Source organism: Crocodylus porosus, unplaced genomic scaffold (assembly GCF_001723895.1).
Source record: "Crocodylus porosus isolate Cpor-Errol unplaced genomic scaffold, CroPor_comp1, whole genome shotgun sequence".
NCBI lineage: Eukaryota > Metazoa > Chordata > Crocodylia > Crocodylidae > Crocodylus > Crocodylus porosus.
This window is the reverse complement of record NW_017728931.1, coordinates 39,024,656-39,044,616: the sequence shown is the minus strand read 5'-3', so window position 1 is coordinate 39,044,616 and position 19,961 is coordinate 39,024,656.

Sequence of the window (19,961 nt, the reverse complement as noted above, 5' to 3'; positions counted from 1 at the left end):
ACCACCATTTTTATGTTAATGACTTAGATACTTATCTTCCTGCTCTTCCTGCTCACAATCCAAAGATCATTTTACTACCCTATCTGACCAAATACCCCAACCCATGAGATCTCCACTCTCCACTGTACTAAGTTTAACAAAAAATTAACTAAAGAAGCTAAACTGGTGAAGCCAAGGATTGGTTGTTTTTTTTAAATCAGCAGCTGAGTACTGGATTGGACTTGAAGATGAATGAAAAAATATGAAGATGAAGATGATGAATAAAGTCTGTCCATGCTGTTCCCTTTCAATTTTAGCAGAAATACAAAAGGAATTATATCTCTGCTCTAGGGTAGAATCTTATTTCTATTACTATGAACCCCCAGAAACTACAGCAAAGTCTGAGAAAAACTGCACCAAAGAGGTTAAACAAAGACATATAAAGTCTGTTTAATCATTGTGGTTTACCTGACAGGGTAATTAAACGCTGTAGCAAGAGGTGGACAGACATTTTTCTTATATAACTTAGTGCATGTTTTCTCATTAAATGTTTTGCATCACGCTCCACAGGTAAAAACCATATGGGGCTTTGAGCTCTATTAATATTTAAAATGTGTAATCTATGAATAAAATATGCCATTTAACATGTTGTCTTCCACCACAAAGTACTATTAAAAATGTATGCCCATGTGAGGGTTTGTGAACCTTTCTGTAAAGTACTGAGTAGTTTTATGATAAGTAGCAATATTGTTAAAGGAGAACCATGATGACCCCCTTTATTAAAATAGCTGTTATGTATTGTTAAACACACTATGCAGCCTGTAAAAGATACCATAATGTAGGTTATGTTTCTTATCTATGGAAAAGAGTGTTTTTTTAAATCTGAATACCAGCCAGCCCAGTGTGAAGCCTGATGTAACAAGTCCACTGACAGATTAGAAAAAACATTTCTCCACAATCAGCTTTCAAGATCCTCCTCATGCTGTTACATTACCTATCCTCATGGTATTATACTACCTATCATCAGTACTATATCATCCAGAGAGCCTTTTGGAATACGGTTTCTCTTTAAGGTCACCATAATACTGCCTAAATACCAATGTTCAAGTTGCAAAGCTGGTTTTAGTATTTTCATCTAAAATTGTGTTAGTTCAAAGCATTGATTCGACCCAAAAGTGAATGTCTTTTAAAAGACATTTAAAAGGGCTTTGAGTTAGATTTTCAAAAGGATATTAGTATCTAGTGATGTAGATGACAGGCAGCTAGTGAGATTTTTAGGGTCCCAAGTAGGTTACCTCCTTGAAAGAAAATCTAGCTCCTTCTTTTCAATGTCAAAAGGAACTATATCTTTAAGACCGAAGTGTCATGTGATCTTAATCCTGAAATATAAAAGGTAGCTTCTCACTCCCCTTCACTTCATTTATTATTTCAATGCTAGTTCTTTACAGGAGAAGGTGAGATCACAATAAGGAACACAGTTCAAGGAAGCTTGTGAATTAGGAGAAACATCCAAATGGTGCTGCTCTTCCCTTTGTAGGTAGTTTAATTCTTAGGGGCATATGGGAGATAACACTCAAAGATACCTTACTGATCAGGGAACTATTTACTTGTCTGTACATATTTAAATCCTTGGAGAATTCTTTACCTGATATGGAACAAGCAGTCTGTCACTGAAAGTGATTATTTTTCAGTCAAAGGGAATCAGTCACATCTGTTGAATTTGTTTGCAGTGTCTAAAAGACAATGTTGCCCATAATAATGCAAATAGTGTGATCTCAATTAATAGATCAAACTAGCACATGTTTGATTTCAGAGCAAAGGGTTCTTCAGCCACATCAGAGAAAGGAAGAAAAGAAGTAGGACCAATCTGAAGTAAGCATGCATTTAAGAAGATTAAGAAGGCTCCCAACACAAATAATTTGCCTATTTTTATTGAAAGAAGATAAAGTAGAAGTGGAAGTCCCATGTGCTAGCAATCATTAATCCTTATGTCAAGTAAGGATGCATAGGTATGTGCTACTTTACTAAAACTACACTCAGTGAGACTTTACGTAGGCGTTGTCAAATGTATGACTGAGTCCTTGGAAAGGATTTTCCCAGGGATGTTAAACACTCAAAAACTCTGTATCTGAGTTTCTAGCGGGTGCTATTCAGTATCTTTAACTAAGACCTTCCAGGGCCAAACATAAAGAATGTGCTTAAGCTTATGACTAAGGCTGTGTGATATTAGCAATAGTTTTCTCTCAGCTGATTTTACTTGGGAGGGAAGGGCGGGGAGGAGAAAACACTTCTCTTGTCACAAATGTGGGCTTTCCACAATGAGAACTTCAGTCAGGAGAGGCAGGGGATAAAACCCCCTCTACATTTGCTTCTGTGCCATTGGTTATGTGAAGAATTTTGCCAGCAAGTATCTTAAGACAAAATCCAATTTAAAATAAAATACTTTTAAATGGAAAACTGCATCTCTTTCAAGGGTTGTTTTTAGAGACAGCTGTACTTCTGTATCCAAAGACTAAGGTTTTCCTCCGTTGAACTGAGTAAAATTTATCCTTTTTATTCCTTCTCAGAATCTTCTCACATTTGCTCAATTGTGAAATTTGCTTACAAATTGTGGCACAAAACACTGCTGAGAAACTAAAGTTACATTTTCACACGTTTATCCTGAGGAAAAATTCCCTTATTTTTGCCAATTTTATAGCAAGGACAGTTTTTTTCCCCCTTCTTTTCAGTCATATATTGTATTTGGAGAAGAGGGAGCAGGGGCTAAACCTTTAGGTGTATGTCTGTAATAATCAAAGCAAATGGGGGTGCAATTCTGGAGGTCTGTTTCCATGTAACAGTGATATATTTCACACTCAGCTGAGACCATTTAACCTTTTTCTGTTTTGTATTGAGGCTTAGATGCATAAAAATGTACTACCCTCATCCTATTGTGTTACAATTTTTTTTTTCACTGTTTGAGTTTTTTTCATGTTTTGAGGAGGTCAAATTAAAACTTTTGCTTGTCAGCTACTGTACACAAAAAGCAAATGACACTGAGGGAAGGTTGCGAGGCACTGAAAGCCTTAACATGCTCTAAAGCAAAAAAAATAAAAGATTCCTCCACTGCCTGCACATTTTTACCCTTTACCACCAAGTATTCTCCAGCAACCTCTTGTAATACACAGATGCACACAAATTATATAAACTTACCATTAATACAACTTTCCTTTTATAGTCAATATAAGAGGGTCATGAACATTTGTGACTGAAAAGATTTAGAAACATAGGCCTAGCTGGATCATAAAGGTGCCTTTTGGCCTTTCAATCTAAGATTTATTTTAATGTGATTTTCTTTTATTGAAAATTATTTGTACATAAACTCAATCATAAAACCACAGAATAGTTTAACAGATGAATGTTTTACAGTTAACTATAGTTAACAATGCAAAGAGCTTGAATTTGATGTCATTTTTATATTCCATAACCTGTTAATGATCATTAGAAATTGTAATAGTCTTGGATACAGTTTTTGTACCCCTCTGAGCATCATAAAACCTTATGTTAACTTTCATCTGCAAACCATGCCAGTGTTTTCAAATAGACAAAGATCATTGCAAGTATCTCACCCATTACTGCTTGGGAGATTCACTTTATTCAGACCCCAAAGTGCATTATCTGTTATGAAACATTATATTTCCATGTTAACACTACTAAAACGCAGGCTAACACATAATAATAATAGCATTAGTAATTATTTTCATGAAATAGCAATAGGGTAACATAAGATTTTCAAAAATGCCTAAATGAATTATGGGCCCAAATCCACATGACTAAATTACTTGGTCTATTTTCAGGTCTCCAGGGTGTAGCTGTATTGGTCTAGAGGAAAAAGCAATCAGAGTTCATGGACAGAGGAGATATCTTTTATTAGACCAACAAGATTTTTGCAAAAAAAAATAAATTTTAATTGCAAGCTTTCAATTAAAAACTTGCAATTTAATTGAAATTAAAGCTTGCAAATTAAAGAAAGCTCGCAATTAAGGAAAAAATGTTTTGCAAAGATCTTGTTGGTCTAATTAAAGATATCACCTCTGTCCATGAGCCCTGATTGGTCTATTTTGATTTTTAGGTAATATAACTTGAGTATAATTCAAATGATCAATATTAATTTAATATTGAAGCATGTGACCATATTGCATACCCATATATTTATAAGGGTCACCTGAAAACTAATTCACACTTGCCCTCAGCCCAGCCTTCTGACACATTGCATCTGGGCTGTATCTCATTGTGATGTGCAAGTTGTATTTTATCAATCTTGTGGATCCAGATTGAAACTTACTCATTAGGTTCCAATAAACTAGTCAGGATCTAACCTATGGAAACAACATTACTGTTCAACAAGGCCTGATTCTCATGAATAGCACTAAGGATTTAGTTCAATCTCTTGTTGAGGTCAATATGAATAAAAGTGACAGAAAAGGGCTTTGCATGAGTTAATTTTGTTTGCTTGCTTTGCGTATCACCACCTACACTTTCTGTCACCTCCAGCAAAGGGAACCAGATGTGGAACAAAGAAACTTTGTAATTACTGTTAGGAGAGCATGAGGTAATACCTCTCAATGAGTAAGGTTCTTCTATCAATAACAATGCTCCAGTACCAACTGGCATCATAATTATATATTCAAATTTAAGGTTTTATAGTAGGCAACTCAGTTACAGTCCCTTTTTTAACTAAATCAAAACATTTGGTGAGTTATCTTGGATGTACTTTTTCCCAGACCCATTATTAACTTTGCAGACATTTCTCTGAAATTTCCAATTATAGAAATAAAGGATGGGTGAAACCCAGTGTGTAGGATTGTCCAACTCTTAATAAAACTGAAGTTGCTTCCTACTGATTAAGACACACTGGTAGCACTAGGTCTAATGCCACTCAAGTGACTGATGATAAGTGTGATTATAAGATCGCAAAATAGGTGGATGGGCATTTCTCAGTCTCAGAAGTGGAGAGCCGAGGTGAAATCCAGGCTCCATTGAAGTAAATGGGATTTTTACAAGCTTTTTTATAAGCAACTTAATCAGAAGCTGCTTGATCTCAGACTAGTTTCTACTGGAGAGCTGAGGGATGAGGCAGGAGGGGAGAGAGAGTTGACTCTTACTTGCTGGGACTTTCCTCACGTGAGTGGTAGCTGGTACTACTGCTGCCATAGCAGCATGGGCTCAGGCTGCTGCTGTTGAGGGACAAGCAGTGCCATAGGCTCTGGGGGCTTGTTTCTGTTGCCCCATTTGCCTCCCAACCCTGGGGGCAAGGCTCTGCCCCCCCATGGCAATGCTTCCTGGGTGAGGGGGGATCATTCTGTTCCCCTTTCCCCCAGATACACTACTGGCCTTGGGGCTGTGCTTCTCCATCTCCTATAACTGGGCTGGACCAGCCACAGCAAAGACTTTTGGGGTGAGGGGGCAATACTGGCACTCCTTCCAAGTCAGTGCTGGTGCCCCCCTCAACCTACCCTAGTTACATTGATGATAATTGCATTGTTTTCCTTTTTATTCTGCTTTTCCATTTCACACAATGAGATTCTCCCATTTCCTTAGAGAAAGCATCACAGAATCATAGAAGTAGGGTCACAAGGGAACTTGTAGATCTTCAAGTCTGACTCCCTGCCTGGGCAGGAGAAAAAACTGGGCTCAAATGACTCCAGCCAGGTAGGCATCAAGTCTCCTCTTAAAGACCCCCAGGGTAGGAGCCAGCACCACTTCCCTTGGAAGTTGGTTCCAGCTCCTAGCTGCCCTGACTATGAAGTAGTTCTTACGGATGTCTAGTCTAAACCTACTCTCCAACAACTTGTGGCCGTTATTCCTTGTTATGCTAGGGGGCGGTAGGGGAAACAAGGTCTCCTTCTGGTCCCCCCTAGTGAGTTTATAGACAGTCACCAGGTCCCCCCTCAGCCTTCTCTTGTGAAGGCTGAACAGGTTCAGGTCCCGCGGTCTGTCATTGTAGGGTCTGCCCTACTGTCCCAGGATCATGCGGGTGGCCCTCCTCTGGACCCTCTCAATGTTGTCCACATCTCTCTTAAAGTGTGGTGCCCAGAACTGGACACAGTACTTCAGCTGTGGCCTGACCAGCATCGCATAGAGGGGGAGGATCACCTCCTTGGCCCTTCTTAAGATGCACTTGTGGATGCACGACAAGGTCTGGTTAGCCCTGCCAACCGTGAACTTGCATCGTCAGCCCATGTTCATCCTGGAGTCAATAATGACTCCACAATCCCTTTCTGCCTCCGTGATCTCAAGAAGGGAGTTTCCCGTCTTATAAGTGTGCTGCTGGTTACTTCATCTTTTTTATTTGTTCTGTTTCTATGTCCCATCAGTGACAGAAAAAGATAGCTTCCTTTAAATTCCTTCCCTTTCCCTAAAGGGCCTAGTCCTACTTGTCTTCAACATCAACATGACTTGCATTAGGATGTTAAAAGATAACATCATTACCATGGATTTACACTACTGTAAATCCATTGTTACTCTACTGGTATTTATCCAGATTAATATCAATATAGTTTATGAAATAGTTGGAAGTATCCCCTATCTTGTGATGAATGGCTTCAATTTTGTTCTGGATCTTTTTTTTTCCTGCTCAGGTATTGATCCCTGCTTTTCCTTTCTCATTTCACCCTCTCCACCTTTTCCCTGCTGCCCTTTGCAAGCCTTATCCATGCATACTGGTTGCAGGGTTGTACAAGACTTGCACAGCTCTGAACATGTCTAGAAGCAGAAATTTAGATTCTTAAGATATTTTAAGGCAATGGGTATCAATCTCTTTAGCAAGCATGCCAGAGTTAGTCCCGTACCCATTGCCAGGGCCAGCATAGATACTTCTCCATAAAAGACATTCCTGCCCAGAAGATCATTCCATCTTTCTACTCTTCTGTGAAATATGAAACATCACAACCAGAAGAAAATATGATTCTACATTTTGCTTACCACCACACAACTTCGAGGTAAAAAGACTTTTACAACTTTTCTTACAACTTTTCTCTGAAGCTAATCTGCACAAAATGTACTGTTACAAACAGGAGATTTTACCACACCTTCAGCTGTCCTGTGAAATATGAATTTTCATTTCTACCTAGGAGAACTTTTGCAATCTTTGCAATCTCCTATGCCTGATGAAAGGTGCCTGTGCCCAAAAGCTTGCAAATAAAGAATTGTTTTCAAATATCTAGTTCATCTAATAAAAAATATCACCTCTACCACAAGTTTTGACTCTGATCCTTGTCCCTTGCCCCATCTGCTCCTTTTTCTGCACCCTCCCTTGCACTTCCTGCTTGATCTGCTGCTCTGCTTTTTGCTTCCTTTTCTGTGGTCCCTAACTGATATACTTCCCTGCTTTCTGCTTCCTGCCTTATCTACCACTGAGCTTCCTGTCTCTTCCCAGATCTGCTGTGTACCACACACAGAGACTGCCTGTGCCACTTGTGGCACACATGCTACAGGTTGACCGTCTATTTTAGGGTATCCCCAGAGTTAGGTGGCGTCTAAGAAGGGGGTCTAAGGACGTAGTTTTGGATTAAGATGCTGAAGTCCCTTTTAAATTTTGCCTACTGGGTCCATATTAGTCAGCATGATAGGATGTGGTCTGCATACTCCAGCAGTCTTAGTCATTGCCATGGTATTTTTTTTTTTAATTCTATTCTCAGTTGTGATCAAGCTAAGAAACTATTTACATTTATTCTGCTTGGTGGATAATCTGGACTCACTTTTGTCTCTGCATATGATGGAAATGTTATATATAGATTCTAGCCAGTCCAAAATTGCTTTATGGCTGGTGGTCTACAGGAATTCCTGAACATCTTCTGGCATTTATATTATGAGGTAGAATGATTCTACCAATAGCAGCTGTATTACTATGGACTACCCAAAGCCACCTTTGCCTTTCCATTTTTTGAGGATGGAATCACAAACACCATAACATCCAAATGACTAGTTCAGAAAGGGACTACACAATAATTCAGGAAATGATCAACTTGAATGCCAGCCAGTTAGTCATCGAAAAAAACAAATTGCGGGTCTGAACTGGGAACAAAGTTACACAACATTTTGAAATGTAGAATTTAAAGAGTTTCATTAGGGATTCATTAAAAAATAATTATGTCTAACAGGCACTTTGAGTACTGGTATTATTGAAATAGCTCATAAAAATAAAGTAGTGAATATAATTTGCCAGGATTTCATAAAAGCTTGTGATACTGTACTTTTCAGAAGTATAATATTTAAGAGAAAAAGCATAATAGAGAAGAAAGAACTGTTAGTAATTGAGTTATGGGAGTTGGACAGTAGAACTTGAGGTGGCAGTGTAGGTGAGACGTTTTCTAATTCATCTCATTATATACGGAATTGTACTGTAATAGAAAAATAATGCAAAACTTAACCTAACTGCCTGTTAATAGAGTGGCATTTTAAAGTATCGCTGGCTTTAATCTGACATTATACCAATGAGTTCAAGTCATTTACACCAGCTGTAGATCAGGCTTTGTTGGCCTTATGGGAAAGGAGGCTATGCATGTTGATGATCTGTTTATTTAGATTTAAATAATGCACATAATAATACTTTTAAAAATATATTACACCATCTTCATAATAGCATATCCTCCACTCCCTAACAATACAGTTTCAAGGTTGATGATACATAGTAAAAAGTAAGTCAAAGTCTTCTTTCCCTCAGATTTTCAAAGGACAGTCCTCTGGCTGCATTAAAAGATGGGTAACATCTGGCTGTTACAGGCATAGCTTGTAAATTAATTAAATCAGGGGACCTTGTCAGCAGCTTTGCACTCTTCTGTATCTCAGAGGCTTCAGTTGACGGTCCTCAGCTGATCTTAAATATGGTACTGTAGGATGGTCCCAACATATTTTAAGATTTTAAAAATCAATGGACAATCAGTGGAGATGACAGAGGAGTAGCTCCAGGTGTTCATAATAGGCTATTCCACTTGACAAACATAATACAGCTCTTCCATTTCAGCTTCCAGATTGATACTAAAGGAAACTGCACAAAGCACACATTACAGGAGGTACAAAGGAAGACAAAAGTGCAGGCTGCATTTAATTTCACTTCGCTTAAACACAGGTGGGAAAACAAAGTAGTTAGAGTCACTTGTATTATTTGAACATCTAGTAACAAATCTGGGAATCAAGCCAGGCTTCCATCATTAAACCTGATAAGAAATGATGGTTTGCCACTTTCATACAGGTGACATAATCACAAGTAAATCCTGAAGTAGCCTCTCCAGTCTTGCCATGGTCGCCACATTTTTATCAGTCTCAGTCAACTTGATTCTTACCATGCACCAGCCTTCCCCCATCTACTGGAAAGAGACTCAGCTGGATGATAAAGAAAATAAAGCAGTGTGTCAACAGAAAGCACTTTAACTCATAGTTCCTCACTAACTCTCCTGACAGCATCACAGATGCACTGAATACACCCTACAAATTTGTGAGACAGCCCTGTAGGGTAGAAGAGCAATTATCCAATACTACCCTGTAGGATCTCTCTGCAGGAAAGGATTGAGGCCCCAAAGAGTAGCCTTACCCACTGCTGGTAGGAGCTGCAGAGGCATCAACAACACTTCATATTCCATGGTTTGGAGGCAGTTTAGAGATCCAATAATGTCAGCATGGATAGCCACAGGGTCACTCAAGTGTTTTAAATTATGCGCATGCTTGAATGCCTTGCTGAGTTGAGACTGTAGTGTCAATGTACAATTTTGATAGATGTTTATTTTAAATATTTTAGACACATAAACGTCTGCATGCACTGATCATTTTGATGCAAACTCACAGCAATTAGAGAGAGCGCGTATAACAGCAATATATCATTTCCCAGTAGATTGCTTGAGTGCATTTATTGAACAGAATATATAGGAAACAATTACTGATATAAAATTGACCAGGATGTGATTTGCTTGCAGTGATTATACTTTCTCTAGGAAATGGTTTACTTTTACCTGCTAATTAATGAACAACTGAGACATTTCATCTTGCATTTTTAATGCTCAGGGTGCCATAGCTTGTAATGTTCACACCAGTAAACAACACAAGCATTCCTGATCTTATCCTAGCCCAAGAGCGAGGAACAAAAACACAGTTACAATGCACAGTTATAAAGAGATTAAACACACCAGAGTTGTTCGATGATTTCCATTCAAGTTGGAGAGAGAGAGCTCCAGCAGCTGAATTACGAACGCTAATAGGGAGACATGGTTCCTGAAAAAATGTACTTTTATTATGTATCAGGGCTTTTATCTAGCTTGAAAAAACAGCAGCTTGCCCGAAGTACTGTGGATTTTGTTCTGTGTTGTTCTTTTACACAAGCCTTTAAATAATGTGGCACCTGCTGTTTCGCCCTGAAGGACAGACAAAAAATAAAATGTTAAAGCTGTAGTGACATACTAAATGTCAAATGACAGTTTGACGCTTCCCTCAGAACAAAAATCTCATATGCAGGACTTGCTTAAGGGCCACCCTGCTACACCAGTTGTCTGCCAGGAATATGTTTTCAAATGTTGATTAGGATGTTATTAGGACAATGACCAGACACTGTGAGTGTTGTGACCTCTCCACAGAAATAAGTCTTTTGAAAGTAAGATTGACAACAGTGTCATGGAAAAACCTCAATTCCTTGCTGTCCAGATACTCTTTTTAGTTTTAAGGCAAAGTGATGCAACCCAAGATGAATAGGCAAAAGAGATACATAACTTAAAATGCTGGTAACATCTAATACAGTGATTCTTGGGAGCACAGGATACCTTCTGTATCATCTGGATTCCTAATGTCATCACAGGTTTCATCATTCCTGTAGTCCTGTGGGGAAAGCCAAAAATAGACTTGAGACCCCAAGTTTATTTCATATAGACTACTGAATGACTGATGGATAGCAACAGTTTTCAGTACTGACCAGCCTTCAATTTGAAGCTATAATCTAGAGAAGAAAGGCCAACCTCGGGCCCCACCATTACCACCATTACTGGCATTACTGCTCTCCCCTGCTGGAAGTACCAACATAACTGCTGTCCCTTGCTGCAGAGGGCAAGCAGTGGGTATAAAATAAAGCAACACATACAATTTAAATCTCTCAAAAATCTCCTTTCTGAACAGTAGAACAATAGAACAAACTGCCTAGTGAAGTTGTGGAATCTCCTTCAGTGGAAACTTTGAAAAGGAAACTGGGTAGGCACTTGGCAGAGATGGTTTAAGAATGACACCAAGTTGGGTGGAGTGGCAGATACCCTGGAGGATAGGGCTAAGATCCAGAATGACCTGAAAAGACTACAGAAATGGTTCACAAGCAATCAGACGAGATTCAACAAGGGTAAGTTCCACCTATACCAAGGACAAAATAATTGCATGCACTAATACAGACTGGAGAAGGACAGGCTAGGCTGCAGTGCTGTAGAGAAAGACCTGGGGGTTACAGTAGATCAGTGGTTTTCAAATTTTTTTTCATTTGTGGACCCCTAAAAATTTTGAAATGTAAGTGAGGACCCCTTTGGAAATTTCAAATGGAGGTATGAATTATTTTGAATTGTAAGTGTTGGTATTCACATAATTTGTGTAAGCATAGTCATCTTTCATGACCCCTTAGACATAGTTAGCAGACCCCCAAGGATCTGTAGACCACAGGTTGAAAACCACTGCAGTAAACCATAAACTGAATAGGAGCCAACACTGTGCTCTTGCACAAAAAAGCCAACAGCATGCTGAGTTGTATCAATAGGAGTGTTACTTGCAAATCAAGGGAAGTGATTCTTCCACTCTATTCAGGACTGATGAGGCTTCACTTGGAGTACTGTGTGCAGTTTTGAAGTGTGTCACACTTTAAAAAGGATGTGGACAGATTGGGGACTATTCAGCATAGAGTGACAGAAATGATTAGGGGCTTGGGTGGCAAGACTTAGGAGGAAAGGCTGAAAGAGCTACAGTTATTTAATATGAAGAAGAGAAGACTACTTTCAAATACTTGAAGAGTGATTGTAAAGTAGACAGAGAGGCTTTTCTTTGTGGCTATAGAGGAGAGAACTAAGAGAAATGACCTCAAACTACAGCAGAGGAAACTTAGGCTGGGAATCAGGAAGGCCTTCCTGACTATGAGATTTGGTCAAGCAGAACAATTGATCTACAAAAGTTGTGGATACTCCAACCCTAAACATTTTCAAGAGCAGTTTAGACAAACATTTGGCTGGGACAATTTAGTCAGGGATGACCCTGCCTTGAATACAGGGCTGAACTAGCTGACCTCATGAGGTCCCTTCCAGTCTCACTTTCCTAAGCTCCTAAGAATAGCACATCCTACGTTTGTGCAGAGGGTTGGAGTAATTGATCCCTGAGGTCCCTCCCAGTTCTATGATGAGTATTACCACAATGTACAAATTGTTCAATTAATTCTGCCAGTATTCAAAATTAGGGGGACAGAATTTAGCCCTCTTTTTCAGCATGAATCTATGGTAACTATTTGCTTCCATCCAGTTTCTCTAGAATAAAAGAGCTCAATTTGTCCCATTTTGCTCTCATTATACCTTTTCTGACCATCCTGCTTCTACCTTATTGATGTTTTTAAATATGCTCTGTCATGATTAAACAGTTTTTGTTTTGCCTTTCAATTATTTGTCACCAGTACTGTAAATGCTTTTATATAAGGATTGCAAAGTACCAAGCATGTATCTGTTTTTAAGCCTGAGAACTATTATAGTTATTAGCTGTTCCTATAATTTGTCTTTTTTATATCCATACTTTCTCAACTTGAAGGGCAGGTTGCTTATACGTATGTGTGCATGTGATTTTGTGTCTTATTCATATAGAGTAATGCAGTAGATTAGTTAAATTATGGATTTAGAGAGACAATAACCTGGACACTTCTCCCATCTCTATTTTGAATTAATTTTCATAGATATGAAAAATATGCAAATGAACTAAATATGTAAACAGGATCAATAAAGGAATATTTTACTAATAAGATCACAAATATAGAGAGCTTTAAAAAGCTATAACACATTGTTCTTTTTCCCAAATTGTAGTCCAAATCCTCTGATGAATAGTAGCAGAATTTTAAAGGCCTTAGAAGCTTTCAAATGTTGGAGAAATCAATTATGTGGAGTTCACTCATATTCAATATATAACTTGTTTTATACACAACATGCCATTTCTGGAACAAGCAGGTACAAGCAAGATATAGACCACCCCCTTAACCAGAAATCTCAGTTCACCAATGCTCAGATCCTCTGCATCAAGAACCAGCTCTATCAGAAAGAAAACTTTCTTATTTTTAGTAGATTTTTCTACTTAGAACTTGAATAGCCAAACCTAAACTAACACAAGCTTTCTTCAGAGATTAAGCCTTGCTCATATGCTAAGGCAAAGAACATCTGAGACAATGTTTAACAGCACAAGCTAATGGTTCTTGAAATAGGAAAATCAAGTTAATCTTCTTGCAGACCTATAGTAATGTCTCAGTGAAGATTTTTTACTAAGCATGACAGTCCAATTACCAAGAAAAATAAACCTAATAATTCATTATTTATTTATGATTATTTATGAATCCATATAAACACTGAGTAAAATCTCTCTTACCTTTACATTCAAGCAAGATTTGTCTTAATTTGTTGGAGAGCCATGTCAATGTTAGGCGTAAGGAGAAAAAGGACACAAAGATTCACTGAAAATGTGAGGCAAGGATTCCTGTGGATGATATCTTTTTATTGGATTGACTCCATAGCTGGGACAAACTTAAGACAAGTTTTTGAATGCAGTTCAGAGCATTACAGCTATAACATGATTTCATTACTGAAAATGTGTTATTTAAAGGTGACCCCATTATAGAAATGGTTCTTGGAATCAGACCCAGACTAGAACATTACACTGCACAGGTTCCTGGAATCCTTTATTTCTTTTTTCACCTTTCTGCAAAGTCATGTTAAGAGGAAGAAGGCCTATGTAATTTATCATGGAAGACTATACAGACCTGTGACATTCCATTCTTGGTTAGAAGACAGAAAATATGAGACTTAATGAAAAGGAACAGGAAAGAAAACTTGAGAATGGACAAATCAATGAAAGATTTTTAGAACTTGGGACAGTTGAACAGATATGAATACAGAAACAGGAGCAGACACATGCATTTCTTCAACATCATCATCTTGTAAGAAGTAAGGGAGTCCAGTAGAAAAAGTCAATGGAAAGGAAGAGAGGATCTATATGTGGAAGGACAAGAAAGGAAATTGACTTTTAGCCCCAGTATTTTGGATAGCAGGGTAAGTAGAAAAATGAGAAATAAGGAGCTTGGAAATGGTCACACATTCCGTACCTTGTAGTCCTTTAAGGTCAAGCCTTATATCCGATTTTTGTCTAGGCATCCCCAGCACAATAGGTCTCAATCCTGACTGGTACCACCATATTATAAATATTAACTACTACTGTTAATAGTTATTACAGTAGTCTCCTGAGATTGCTATGGGATGCTAGAGAGCTGGAGGCATTGCTAATGAATTATCAAAGTGTTTGGAGAACCAAATGAATGGAATGTTCTGTGAACACCAGATCTTTATCTACCATTATCTGTTGGACTTCTGCTAGACTTTGATTAAATAAAATAGGACATCCTCCATGGGCTGCCATCATTTACATATTACTGTAGCAAACATATTAGAAAAGAGGACAGTGTCACAGGCCAGCTGAGCACTGTGAGTGTATCAATTTAGTTGCAAGCTGACTGGATGCTGCAACTGTATCAGCCACTGGGCTGTTTCCTTTGGGATCAAGGAGGCAGAGTTGAGAGTGAAGCAAAGGCAAATTAATTATAGCCTACATACACAACAGTAAACAGAAAGATAAACGCGATAAGCGGATAATTAAACTATTAAAGAGCTAACAGTAAATAATAACAACAGATAGATGGATCAATTCTGTCACAGGCCAGCTGGGCATTGTGAGGGTATCAGCCACTGGGCTGTTCAAAACAACAGACAGACAGACATAGGTTGGCAACTTATTGATAGTCCCTTGATGCCAGGTGCATGCCAAGTGACTCCAGTGAAGTCAGGCATCCCAGATTGACGCTGTCAGAGGGATTACCAGGGAAGGTCCCTTGATCAGGATCCGATCCTCACTCACACCGGGAATCTGGAGCAATGACCATTCTGTTCCCTCCTTCCTGCTGGTCATCTAAGGCACACACTTTTTATACCTAGTCTTATGCTAATGTGTTGGCTTTAGAGCCACTCACAATCTTGCCTTATAGCTGTTACCCTATGGGATTGAAAGCTGTTAAAAATTATCATAAAAGGTTACTACCCAGATTTGGTTTCATCCAATAAGCTAATTACAATGCAGCACCTTTAGGTTTGAAATTGACATTACTCCACGTAAGCCCCAACCCTTTTAGGTTCCTCTGGATATGCTTTCTTGGGATGGGCTTTCCTGGAATGTGCTGGGTGTGCCAGGTAGTTTTTATCGTCAAGGCTGAACCCGGAGCAAAAAACATTAGGTCAACTAATCTTGCAGCTACAGCTTTGCCTTTGGGGCCCAGTCAGTTCCACAAATAGTTAGTTTTATCGTTTTGGTTAAACTTATGACAGACAAGTTACATTTGTGGTTTACAAACTTACAAGCTTTATATTAGGCAAAAATTCCAAATGCCTCCAAAAAGCACATATTTATTGCTTATTAATCTCTCTGGTTCTGGCTGTCACAGGACAGTCTCCCTGAATGAAAGCAAATGACGATTTAACTGGACAACTAGAGTCCCTTTGCTCCTTCACAGTATGTGTCATTGCTTAGACACTGGTTTATATTACAGACTGCTAACTTGTTCACGTTACAAATTTAATGACGCCTCTTTCACACAGTTCAGCAAGCAGAAAAGTCAAGAGTGTTTAAGTGCATCTCACCATGCGTGAACTGTGAATTATGCTTGGAAAATAAACCCTTGTAATTGCAATTGGCATTTCCGAGCCTCATCTTTGTAATAAATTAATGACACCCAGGGTATGCAGTGGGAGCCCAGCATTAGGAATGGCATTTATTTAATCTCTCTCTTTCTATTTAAAAAGCATAAATAAGTATCCATCCCAAGTTCCGGGACCTTTGCACAAAATAAAGTTCCACCATATCAGATTAATTGAGTTTCACATAATGAACTGTTACCACCTATGAACACCTTGGAGTAAAATAAAAATCCTCTTCTAGTAAAAGGCCTTCACTGCTGTTCTTAGAACCTGCATGCCACCTGCCTAATGCTTGTTTGGAGAATTGGGATCTGCAGCATGTCCATGAGATAATACAGCTGCACTCCCCCGGAAAGAGTAACTATCTTCAATCGGCTGGTTTAACATTGTTGAAGGAGCATACCCTAGTATTTACAGCAGCAGACTAGAATTCATAGGAGATAGTTCCTGTTTTTATCTCTGCCAATGACTAGCTGTGTGATTTCAGACAAGTCCCTGAGCTTCCCTGTGCTGGACCCCACTTCTGCAAAATGGGGAGCAGTTGCCATAAAACAGGATTTAAAAGCTTAGCTATTATGTAATGCTTATAGTGTAACACTAGCTTGTTATCCTCCATGGGCCATTTTTCACAGGGTTTTTTTCCTACGCAACACAGCACAATGACCACCAGCGGTGTTAGTGAATGTTAATTTATTAGGATTTGTAAGTAATTCTGAATTCCCTAGATAGAAGGTACCTTTTAATTATTCTCAGTTCTTGCTGAGAACTGATTCATACATGGGTGAGGATGCTGGACTTCTACTTTGAAATGGGAAGTTATAGAAAAACAGTATCATCTGCCAGGCTCAACCAAACTTTAAACTTTTGAGGTCTAGATGTACTTGGCCAGTGATATAATTTCCTTCCTTTCTGACACTGGCATAGTCTAACTCCACTTTTCTATGAAATCTTCTATCAGGCCACTACCTCCTTTCCCATTGTGCAGAATGGTGATAAAAGGTTTGGAGGCAGAGCATAAAGTCAAGTTTAGAACCTAGCAATCAGCTATGGGGAAGCCTGTTACTTACTGCAACCTAAATATCGACAGGGATGTGGGGGAGAAGTACATGCTAATTGTATATTAAAGGCACGCCAGCATGGTTGGGGTCCAGTGTCTCTCTGAATGCTGTTGGCAAGGCTTAGACATGTTCCTCAAAAAAACAGGGAAGAGTGTGAAGAGTACAAGCAGTATTTTTGGCTGTGGAGAGACATAACACTAAACCATTTTAAGTGTGTGAATCATATCAACACATTTTTCAAAGCTTTTCCATCATGCATATTTACATGCATATAAAACCTATACAGTAAACATCTCATTTATTTCCACCCTAATTATATTTTTTGGATGAATATTATAGGCACTAGTCTCCTCTGTTTGTACCTTTTGTCTAGTCATTTACAGCTGTACAAACTGAGTGCAAGATTTCACCAATCAGAATGGCAGCTGTTTACACACACTTTGCATGAGTGTGAATATACATGCCAGGTGTAAGGACATCATTGTAAAAAGGACAAATAGTTTATACAGCCTGAAGACAAAGTATACTTGTTTCCCATTTAAAACGTGTGCTACACCGTCGAACCATGCACAGTAGGAGCCGTGGCAATGCAGCCATCAGCCATCCATCAGTACTGTGGTCTCCAGTAGCTCCGGTGTTTTGAGAATCTCAGACCTCCGCGGTGGGAGACCTAGGAAGGCACTGTCGGATTCTCAGACCCTTCAGGGTACAGCCTTCTGAAACAGCTACTCTGACCTAGGTCAATCTTCCTGCTAGACTACTTAAGCTACATCTGACCCTGCTGAGAAATCATTTTGTATAAAAATACCATCATTGTGCTGTGTTGAGTAGGAAAAAAACCCTGTGAAAAATGGCCCATGGAGGATAACAAACAAGTGTTACACTACAAGCATTACATAATAGCTAAGCTTTTAAAGCCTGTTTTATAATCTTCACTACTGCTATTAGCCCTAACAGGGATCAAAAGTAATGTACTGAGCTATTGTGAGCAGAACTTACAGTAAGTCATTTTTCCCTTCATTTTTTCTCCTGTGTTTTTTCTTTCCTATTCTTCCTCTCTCTCAAATTTAAGACAAGTACATTTTGTACCTTATTATAAGTCAACGGGCCTTAGCTGTTTTCAAAATTCTTCCTGTTTTAAGAATGAATGGGCCCTTGTACACATTACATTTATGCCAGAATTAACATGTTAATAGTGGAATAAATGGCAAGAGTGCTACATATACACCCAATTTCAAGTTCCATAAAATGGCAAACCATCCATAAAAATGTTCCAAATATAATGTAGGATATTTTTATGGCTGGTTTTTATGTGTGGCGTATCCAGGAGTGCCCCTGGGCCAGTGCCAAAAATCAGCTAATTGTTAGCCCTGGCTCTGAATCAGGCCCAGGTCATGCTGGACATTGCAGGCACCATTTTTCAACTTGCCAGTGCAAAAGGAAACCAGGATCCCTGATCACAAAATTGTGACTCCTGCCATGTGCATGTGACAGGACAGAAGGTGTGATTATCGGGGATCTGGCCCCATGGTGCTTTTAAATGAATGTGTGCCAGGGGCCAGCAAGTCCTCTCCTGTCTTTTTTTCCATAAATCATGTGAACAATACAAATTTGAAACACTGTACAACGGTAACAACTTGAGTCCCTACTGTGGTGTGAAAGTATATGCAGCTTCTTTTAAAGTGAAAGTCAAGTATTCATTCATCACTCATAGAATAGTAGAAATCCTTAGCTGCCTCACTGGGAGATAGCTGCTATCTTCAAACAAAAATAAGAAGAGTACATCATTTTCAAGTCAGTGGTGGCTGAAGGTACTGTCTCTAATAACACTGCTCAGTGTATTATCCATTGGAGATTAGCTAATACTGGGATCACAGAGCTGGGTAGCTTTTTTCTTTCTAGCAAAAGGTAAGTTAACCTTAAAAAGTGGTTTCACTCTCCCTAAAAGTATTATCAATTTGGGCCCATTTTGGTAAATATATTTGGCTGCAAAAACCAAAAAAACCTGGCAGGTCAGATTCATGGAGGAGGAGTCACTGTTCTTGTGCCCAATAGCTGAGGGGAACAGAGCGCTCATAAGGTTAAGTTCCCTTGCCTTGAGGAAACTTTAACTCACACCTTACAGAAAAGTACTGTAACCATCAGAATAGAGGGTATTTTTGGGTTGAATGTGTTTTAATCTTTTTCTATTAATACTGTTTCCACTATGTATAAAAAGTCAAATATTTCCTGAACCAGAGATAACAGAGATGTGGCTCTCCTCCCAAAGGAATACACCCAGGAAGCAGTCATTCTTCCTCTTTTGTTCTGCGCCTCAGCACTTAAGGGTTACACACAAAAGTGTAAAAGCTTTAACCGGAGAGACTAAAATAGATCCAGCTCAGAAAACCTAAGAGTTTGGTGTTTAGAACGTGCACTTTGGACATAAGACCTTGGTTCAAAGCCCTACATGTGCATCAGGCACAGAGCGCTTTGGAAGTTGGGTCGCCTGCTTCTCAGGAGAGTGCCATCATCCACAAATACAGCTTGGAACACCTCCTCCAAAAATCCTTTGCAAAGTGCTTCTCTGATTGCTGTATCAGCTTACATTTCAGACACCATATGGTATATCATATTTACCTGAATTAAACTACACTCTTCAAGTAGGAATCATCCCTGACACTTCAAACCTATAGGGCTCCACTGAAGCAGCTAAGGCTCTGGGCAATCACAGGGGTCTGCTTGTGTTGAATCAGAAAAAATACATAGAACCATAGGCTTGATTTAATTCCAGGAAACAGTGGTGGGCTGCTTATCAAAACTATCTGAAACTCTAGGATGCAAAAAATGGACTGAAAATCTGTCCAACAAATTGTCTCGTGAGATTTCTGGTATTTTCTGCTCCTAGTAAACAAATACTGCAAGCAGCACAATCCCTTTCTCTCAAGGTGAAATGTAGCTTCTAGAT